The 10468-nt window shown below is 36.9% G+C and overlaps 1 non-coding gene across 1 annotated transcript; it reads left to right on the top strand.

Moving 5' to 3' along the window:
- The first annotated feature begins 3820 nt into the window (after nt 1–3820).
- On the top strand, nt 3821–3927 carry LOC133037518 (small nucleolar RNA R71). The gene has a single exon (XR_009687605.1). It is a non-coding gene; the product is annotated as a small nucleolar RNA R71 (small nucleolar RNA).
- The last annotated feature ends 6541 nt before the right edge of the window (nt 3928–10468 follow it).

Below are 10468 nucleotides of genomic sequence, written 5' to 3'. Positions count from 1 at the left end.
ATTAAAAGTCATAAAACTCAAAAAAAAAAAAAAACTCAAAATAAAAATAAAAATTAAGTCACCCCCCCAAACTAAAGTGACACATTGTCCCCAATGTGACATTAAAGAAAAAGGAAAGGAAACTTACCTGAGCGCCACATCAATAAGCGGTTGACGGCCGTAATAAGCGTCATGCAAGACAACTTGAAAATTGTTATTGTACTTGCCTTCAAGCTTGGCAAGCGATGAGTTTGAACAAAAGTCAGCACCAACAACATAAGACTTTGGATGATGAGCTTGGGGAGAAGCCTTTCGTAGCTTGTAGAGGATATAATATGGTGTTGATGAAATACATGGATTCATTGGTGGTTTATTAGTCAGTATCATTGATGAAGTCGAATCAATGATGTCATGTGCTTCCTCATCCTCCAATGTCACAGTAGCTACACTTTCATCTAACAACCCTTCTTCTTGTTGCTCACTCTCCACCTGGCTATTCATACCCTCACTTGTGATTTCATATTCAATGAGTTCCTCTTCACAAGGATCTTGATTTTCAATTGTAGGCTCATTTTCTGCCTTGTATTCAACTAATGACCCTTCTTCATTGTAGCAATAACTCTCATAACTTTCATTATTGGAGTTATTACATTTTGAATCATAAGCCACTAAATTATCACATAAGGATCTCACCATGTCAGTTAAGCGATTAATCTCTCCTGGAAGTGATTGCATAAGTGCTAGTAGTTGTTCCTCTTTTTCAGATTGTTGAGATGAATTTGGGCAATAAGGTGAGTATTGGTGACTCCAACCCTGAAGTGATGGATCCCAATGCCAGTCATAATCAAAATCTGTCATATTATTCAATAGATCGATTACGTCATAGCCTCTCATCAATAGAGGCGCTCCAGTTGCCTCTGCTCCATAATCAACCCAACTTCTTGTTTCATCGTTAAGTCCGTTATAAAATAGCCACGTAAAACACCCACTTGAGAAAGTGGGATAACATCTCTCTCCATACTCTTTAAATCTCCTCCAAGCAGAATAGAATGGCTCATTGTGTTGTTGGACAAAATCCTCAAGATATAACATCTGGATTTATCTTGCAGGTCAAACTCATAAGTAAAACATTAGTAAAATTAAAAAAAATAAAAATAAATTAATACTAAAAAGATAAAAATTTGAAACAACAAAATTAATACTAAAACTAAAAAGAAAAACCAAATTAGAACAAAATTTAATTTTTAATAATATTAACTATCACTCCCCGGCAACGGCGCCAAAAACTTGTTGCGATATTTAGCACACGCAAGTGTACGTATCGTTTCAAGTAGTAGACTCACTAGGAGTGAGATCGATCCCACAGGGAGTGTAGTTAAGTACGTTGAAATTAAACTTTTACTTCTATTTGATTAAATAAAAGATAGGAAAAAAAAAACAATGAAGTATAAGAAAAATAGTTGGAAGCAACGATTCGAGAAAATTGATAGTTAATAAACTAGGGTGTCGATTTCAATTGTTTTTATTGAATATGGTCTAATATGATTATTTTCCGAATATTAATTCCTATGCAGTAGCAGGTTTACTAAGGTAATTTATAGTCTTCTCAGATATATAAACCTCAATTACATGCAAACTTTCTACTCTCGTGATAAATTTAACATGCAACAGGCATTAAACACAGAAACCCTATAAGCTATCTAAACCATATAGGTACTCTCGTCCTATATCGAAATTCAGTTCTATTCTACTATAGCATATTTGACACTCACTTCTCAGATCTCGCATCAAAATCATAGACAGATAATTGGTGATCAAGCAATTAAAAGTAGTTAAGCACAAATAAAATAGAATACATAGAAATTAGGGAGAAAATAAATCATATTAAAATCATAAAATAATGTTAAACAATATCCATCTAACCCTAATTAAAGTGTTTAGTTACTCATGTTCAATGCAGCACAAATACACATATTAACTGATAGAAAAGAGATGAAAAATACAGAAGAGAAGAAAAGAAGAATGCTGAAAAACCCTGAGCAGTATGTCTTCAATATTGCAGCTGATCTCTCTACTCTGTATCTGAACTCTCACTTTTTCTCTCTGAAATTGCTTGATGAAATCAACTCCATTCTTCCCTTTATATAGGTATTGAAGGCCTAAAAATATGGAAAAAAAACGCAATATTTAAATTCCCATTCGGATTTAAATTTTTGGGAAACCTCAAACGAGATATTTTTTTTCTGCTGCATTGACTGATAGTATTTGGACCATAACTCTCTCAATATTGCTCGGAATTGGACGATTCAAGATGTTTCGAAAAGATAAAAGAGAGATCTAGAACTTTCATGTTTTGACTTTTTCCAAAATCCAATCAGAACACCGTCGAATTCAGGCTTGAAGTTTCGGCTTCCACAATTTTCTCTATTTTAAATATCATGATATTTTTTATCTTTTTCCCATCTTTTTCTCTGATATGTTTCTAATCTTCTTCTATTTTAAATCTGTAAAAATAAAAGATAACAAGCGTAAAAATGCTCCAAACACGATTAAAACTTAATTAAAAATATACTAAACTTAATCTAAAATTAATACTAAAAATAAATTAACAGTAGGCTTTGCTTTTCCCAATCCTAGCCTCTTGAAGACAGACAAAGGCATTAGATTAATGCTTGCTCCTAGATCACATAGAGCTTTAGCTTCCACCGAACCCCCTATAGAGCATGGAATATTGAAACTACCTGGATCTTTAAGCTTGGGCGGTAGTTTCTTTTGCAAAATGGCGCTACACTCCTCAGTTAATGCCACTGTTTCATAGTCCTCCAATTTTCTCTTCTTAGACAATATCTCCTTCATGAACTTCACATAACGGGGAATTTGTTCCAAGGCTTCAGCAAAAGGAATGTTGATGTGTAGTCTTTTGAAGACCTCTAGGAATTTGGTGAACTGCTTGTCTAGACTTGACTTTCTGAGCCTCTGAGGATAGGGTATTTTCACATGGTGATCAATGCTAATTGGTGGAGACTGTTGTGGTTGTGTTGGGCTGTCAGTAGCCTTCTCTGATGTTGGTGTTGGGGTTGGCTTTGGTTGAGCTTCATTCTCCTTTTCTCCATCAGATGATTGTGGCAGTTCAGGACCATCATAATTTTTACCGCTTCTCAGGGTAATTGCTTTGCAGTTTTCTTTGGGGTTTACTTCAGTTGTGCTAGGCAAATTCCCTTGAAGACGGGTTGCTACTTGAGTTGCTAGTTGGCCCATCTGAGTTTGCAGGTCTTTGATTGAAGATCTAGTTTCAGTCATGAATTGAAGCAATAAATCTGTTTGCAAACTAGAATTTCCACCAGAGGTTTGTTGCTGATTAAACTGTTGATTCTGATTCTGGTTCTGATTTCGTTGCTGATAGAACCCACTGTTTCTTCGGTTATTACCCTGGTTGAACCCATAATTGTTGTTGTTGTTCTGTGAATAGTTTCCAATGGCTTTAGCTTCATCCATTGGCAAATCATCCACATCTGCTTGACACTCTGAAAAGTGATGGCTTCTTCCACATAACTCACACACAACTTGGGCTTCTTTAGCTTGCCCTGCAATTATCTTTGTCAATGCCTCAACCTGAGCTGTCAACTTTGTGATGGCATCCACCTCTAACACACCAGCTACCCTCTTTGATTGGCTTCTTTCAGTTGGCCACTGCTGATTATTTAGAGCCATCTCCTCCAATAGATCATACGCCTCATTAGCACTTTTTCTCATAAAGGCTCCACCAGCTGCTGCATCTATTAGAGTTCTAGTGTTTCCTACCAACCCATTGTAGAAATTGTGGACCAGCATCCACTTCTCTATACCATGATGAGGGCACTTTCTGATTAGATCTTTAAACCTCTCCCAAGCCTCATGGAGAGATTCATTGTCTTGTTGGCAAAAGTTATTGATTTCTCCTCTCAGCTTTGTAGACTTGGCTGGAGGAAAGAACAATGACAAGAATTTCGTTGCCAGATCATTCCAGGTGGCAATAGAGTTTGGTGGCAAGGAGTTTAGCCAACTCTTGGCTCGTTCTCTGAGAGAGAATGGGAACAGTCTCAGTCGAATGGCATCATCACTAACTCCATTAACTTTAAAAGTTTCACAAAGTTCCATGAAGTTAGAGAGATGCAGGTTAGGATCTTCAGAAGGGAGGCCACCAAACTGAACTGAAGACTGCACCATTTGAAGTATGGCAGGTTTGATCTCAAAGTTATTTGCATCCACTGCCGGTGGCCTGATACATGACTGCACTCCCGTTAGAGTAGGGAGAATGTAATCTCTCAAGCTGCGGCCATTAGCTTGATCTTCCACGGCGCCACCATTACTACCGTTATTACCTCCATTGTTTGCAACATTAGCAGCCATGATTTCTGAAGTTTCAGCAGTTGCTGAAACTCCTTCTTGTCTCTTGTTCTTTCGGTTTCTCCTACAAGTTTTCTCGATTTCAGGATCAACTGGTAATATGACAGCTTGTCCTTGACGGCGCATACACTTATGATTCCTGAAATGGATCACGAAAATATTGCAAGAAAAAGGTTAGAAAAATCAGCAAGAGAAAATATACCAAAGTAGAAGTTAGTATAATTTGTGTAATATTAATCTTTAAACAATTCCCCGGCAACGGCGCCAAAAACTTGTTACGAAATTTTATGGTTATTACGCAAGTGTACGCAATCAAGTAGTATCTCACGCAATTGAGGTCGAACCACAGGGAATTTGATTAAGTACTACTAAACTATACTTATGATTCTATTCGGTAAAATAATAAGATTGCAATTTGAAAGTAAATAACTCAGAAATTAAAGAGAAAATAAACGAAGATTAATCAAGATGAGAGATTAGGGAGGTGAATCCTGTTGATAAGTTACCAATGTTAATACCTAATTGCTATCCTTATCTTAATGTGAATGACAGATTATGAATTAACCTAACTCTTTTCAGATCTTTTAGGTTCTAAATCTTATGCTCTCTAATTAACTTCTTAATTAAATCAACACAAAATCAGCATTAAGCAATAATCTATTAGTCACTGAGGCTATGTAAATACTTTCGTTTTACATCAGAACCTAGACTATCCAAATTTTAGCATTCCCAATTCTCACTTTTCAGATTTCGAATTGAGATCATTAAACATGTAAAAGGTGATCAAGCTTGCACATGGAATTAAACACAAATAAAGATAGTATTCACACATAACATGAAGGAATGGCAATTATTTATTAACTAGGCATAAACTTAAACAACAATCATCATCCTCCCTTATTGGGAAATTTAGTTCATAATAACTCTAAAAACATCCATGATTAATTCAGAAATAAAAACAAACATAAAGAAGAATTAAAAGGGTAAAAGAAAGAAACTAGAAGGTGGTATCGCTCCGGGTCTTCAAGATAGCTTCCTCTCCACTTGCCTCCACTATTAGGTCTGTTTTTGCTTGATTCTGACCTTCAGTGTCGTATTCCTTATATAGGGATGAGTGGTGTGCCTCCAATTGAGAGAAAAGTCAAAATTAGGTCAAATCTGCGATTTCCGTACCTAGTCGCGACTAGCACTTAAGCTGGTCGCGACTACAGGCAAACCTCGAAAATCGAAGGTTCTGCCAAACCTCGAAGTCGCGACCAGGGTCGCGACCAGGAAAAAGGGTCGCGACCTGGCTCAATGGAAGTCGCGACTACTGTAGCTTCTAGAGACGAATTTTTCCAATTTTTTCCAGTTTATCCTACTTTTTCGCCATTTGACTGAATTTGAACTTTAACACTCCGGAAACCTGAAATAATGAAAATCAAGCGTAAAACTGCTCCAAAAGACACCAATAGATGAGATAATGCTAACTTTAAAGACACGTGACATAGGCTAATTATAACCTAACACATTCTCAGCATAATTTCTTTCGCACAGTATTTTCTGTATCTCTCAGCCCTCTCTCAAAAATCTTCATTCAGCCTAGTGATTTTTATGTTTTGAAGACTCTTGATTTAGTTTTTGGGTTTCCAATCAGAAAAAAAAAATGGCAGATGAAACAGAATTGTTGAAATCGATGAAGCAAATTGATGATGTTGGAAGCTTTGATAATGTCGTAAAACTTTATCGTTCAATATTAATTTCGTACCTCATAGACAAGACACCAAGGCTGCTCGATCGAGGAAGATGAAGTGGATGACCTTTTGCTTCTTCCTCCGAGACTAAAACCCCTCTCTTACTTCTAATCTAGTGTATTTTCTTCTTTTATTATTGCGTTCTTTAACTTTCTATTAGAAGTCTATGGTTAAGTTAGTTAATTAGCTATATATAGGCTGTTACAGAGGGTGGTTAGGATTCTGTTACTCAAGTTGTTAATTTCTTTAATCTTGTAACAAACTGTGTCATATATATACCCTACTTTGGGTCAATGAATAAGATTTAAGTTTGTTTTCATATCTAATATGGTATCAGTCGCTTAGAATTTTTTCTCTCACGATCGCTACCATGGCTAGAACTCGAACTACTGGTTCAAGGAACTCCAGCCAAACTCCCTTGCCAAACAATTCCTCCTCCATACCAGATGCTCCTCCAAATCCTCAAATCATTCCTCCGGCCTCTATTGCCACCGGAGACATTACCAATCCTCAGCCCAACGTGACAACACGACTTATCCATGAAGATAGTTCAAGTCCATACTTCTTGAATTCTGGTGATCATCCTGGACTCACCTTAGTCACTCCTGTGTTATCTAACAAGAACTTTCAGTCATGGCGTCGTGATTTCAAACTTTCTGTTGGTGCACAAAACAAGACCGTCTTCCTGAAGGGAACCTTACCTTAACCTCCTATCGATGATCCACTGCATAACCATTAACTTTGTTGTAACCAAATGGTGATGTCATGGATTCTCCATTTTGTCACACCTGACATTAAAAGCAGCATAATGTTCTTTGACACGGCTAGGGGTGTTCATAAAAACCGAAAAACCGAAACCGACCATCAAACTGACCAGACCGTAATCGAATTTTCGGTTCCACGTCATCACCGAATTTGGCGGTCGGTTTCGGTTTCGGTTTTTTTGACATGGCAGTCGGTTTCGGTTTTTGAAATAAAAAAATAGTTTAACCAAAAAACCGTCAAAACCGCCTAAAACCGCCCAAAACTGCCTAAAACCGCCTAAAATCGCCAAACCGAAAACTGCCAAATACCGTACGGTCGGTTTTATACGGTTATAATTTCTAAACGGTCGGTTACGGTTTTCGTAAAATAAAAACTGTAGCCGACCGGTCGGTTATAAAATTTTAAAAACCGACCATAACCGACCGATTTTCACCCCTAGACACGGCTACTAAAATGTGGAAGGAACTCAATTCACGTTATCATCAAGGAAACGGTCCTCGCTTTTTCGAACTCAGGGAATCGCTCATTACTCTGCATTAAGGCGATGATTCTGTAAGTTCTTATTTTACCAAACTTAAATGCATGTGGAATGAGATCCAAGAACTTCGTCCACAGATCCCCTGCACCTATGCTGCTTCCATTGATAATATGGTGTTCTTGAATCAAGAACAGGTTCTTCAATTTTTAACAGGTTTAAATGAATCTTCCTATCCTATTAGGGCTCAAATTTTGCTTATTGATCCTTTTCCATCCATGTCGAAAGTATTCTCCATGGTTGTCCATGAAGAAAGACAGCATAATCTCAAATCTCCTCAGGTCCCCTCCCTTATTGCTCCTGCTCAAAATCCAACTCTTGCACAAACTCCTTCTGCATCAGCTGCTAATGCGAATCAAGGATGCAATAAGAGGATGAGGCCTTACTGCACCAATTGTCACAAACCTGACCACCTTAAAGAGAAATGCTTCTTTCTCATTGGATTTCCACCAGGGGATGGAGACAAAAGGAAAGAAACACAAGCATCTGCCTCAGAAGCTTCAGCCAACAGCTTCCAACTCAGAAGCTTCACAACCTTTTGCTTCAAATATTTTTGCTAATATCACACAATACTCAAACTCTTTATAGATTGTTGATAGTAGTGCTACTCACCACATTTGCTGTGACAGCTCATTATTTTCTTAATTACATGATGTTCCCATTGCCACATCCATAAAATTACTAAATGGCTTGAATATTAGGATTCATAAATCAGGCAACATAAAATTTTTTAATCAACTTTATTTACACATGTTCTTTATGTCTCTGATTTTCACTTTAATTTGCTTAGTGTTCCTACTTTCTTCCAAACATCAACTAACATCGTATTCTTTACCAATTCTTGCTACATTCTTTAGGGTTCACAAAACAAAAGGATTGAGATTGATAAATGCATTGGTCATCTCTACTTTCTGGTGCATGATTCCCCTACTGTCCAAAATAATACTGTTTGTAGCATTTCTTGTAACAGTGCAAATTCATGGCATGCTAGACTTGGACATACATTTATGTACACTACAAGTTTTATCAATAAAATGTTACATTTTAAGGATTCTACTGTTTCTTCTCCTTGTTCTATATGCCATTTAGCAAAACAAAAGAAATTGCCCTTTAATTCCAATAACAATTTTACTGTTTCTACATTTGATCTCATCCACGTGGATATTTGGGGTCCTTTCCACATTCAAAGTGTTGAAGGATTTCGATATTTTCTCACCATTGTGGATGACCACAATAGATTTTGCTGGGTCTACATGTTAAAAACAAAAATTGAGGTGCAACAATATATCCCTCAATTTTATACCTTTGTACACACACAATATGCTATAAACATTAAAGCAATTCGATGTGATAATGCAAAAGAACTAAACATGACATCTTTTTATACTCAAAAGGGTATCCAAATCAATAACTCTTGTGTTGAAACACCTCAACAGTACAAAATTCAGTAGTTGAGCGAAAACACCAACATATCTTAAATGTTGCTTGGGCATTTGCTTTCCAATCCTCTCTTCCCCTAGTGTATTGGCCTCACCTCATTAACATTGTTGTTTATCTCATAAATAGGACCCCTACCCCCTTATTACACCACAAAACTGCCTTTGAACTCTTGCACAACAAGTAACCCGCCTATAATCACCTAAGAACATTTGACTGTCTAGCATATGCTTTCTCTCTAACTAGCAAGAGACATAAATTTTTCCCCCATGCTTATGCCTGTATATTCATTGGTTATGCCAATGGTATGAAAGCATACACACTCCTTAAGCTTGACAACAATGCTATCTTCCATTCTAAGGATGTTATATTTTATGAAATAATTTTTCCTTTAAAAGGTTCTTTAACTTCTGATCTTGACATTTTATTTGCTAAACCTACTGCAACATCTCACCCTGCTCCTACTATCCCTTCACAGCAGATCAACGTCGAACTCCCTACTGATCCTCCCAAGGATCCACCCCTGCATCCTCCCACAGTATCTGTTGATACAAAGAACATAATTAAAACTGGCAGAACAACATCTAAACCTGCCCATTTAAAATTTTTATATGCAATCATTCCACTGATATCACTTGACAAATACCTCAAGTATGACAAGCTCCACAAATCTTTTCAAAATGCTATTCTCAAAGCATCTATCGAACTTGAGACAACTTCATACAGTCAAGCATCAAAACTTTCACAATGGCTCAAAGCCATGGATAATGAATTCTTTGCCCTCAAACAAAATAATGCATGGTCCATTGTTTCTCTCCCCCTGGATGCTATGTTATTGGAAACAAATGGGTATATAAGATCAAATACAATTCAAAAGGTGAAGTAGAAAGATACAGGGCTCGTTTAGTTGCAAAGGGGTATAATCAACAACATGGCATCAACTATGTTGATACCTTTACACCTGTTGCAAAATTTAACACACTCAAATTATTTCTTGCCATTGTAGCCTTAAATAACTGGTCCCTTCACCAAATAGACATAAACAATGCTTTTTTACATGGTGATCTTGAAGAACAAGTCTACATGAAAATTCGTAAAGGCTATATACATGAGGGGGAGCTTTCACCAAATGTTGTTTGCACATTAAACAAGAATTTATATGGTTTAAAGCAATCTTCTAGGCAATGGTTTGCAAAGTTAAGCACTTCTCTACTTAGCAATGGCTTTACTCAATCCCTCAATGATAATTCCATATTCATCAGATCAACAAATAACACTTTCCTTGCTCTTCTTGTCTATGTCGATGACATAGTCATTGCAAGAATTAATGATTTGGATGCATCTACTTTCAAAACCATCTTAAACTCAAAACTTTAACTCAAGGATCTTGGTCCACTTTTATTTTTCCTTGGCTTAGATATTGCTCGATCTAAAGCAGGCATTGCTATCTCTCAAAGACCTTTCACCCTGGAAGATCTCACTAAAGTTGGATCACTTAGAATCAAAACTGTTTCCACTCTTATGGAGGCCAACATATCCCTTAGCAAGGATGTTGGACCCCTTATTTCATACCCAACCTCTTACAGAAGCCTCATTGGAAAACTATTATACTTAACCATCACATTGTTGGAAA

Source organism: Cannabis sativa, chromosome 4 (assembly GCF_029168945.1).
Source record: "Cannabis sativa cultivar Pink pepper isolate KNU-18-1 chromosome 4, ASM2916894v1, whole genome shotgun sequence".
Taxonomy (NCBI): Eukaryota; Viridiplantae; Streptophyta; class Magnoliopsida; order Rosales; family Cannabaceae; genus Cannabis; species Cannabis sativa.
Note: the sequence above shows the minus strand (reverse complement) of the source record. Positions and strands in the feature narration are given on the sequence as shown.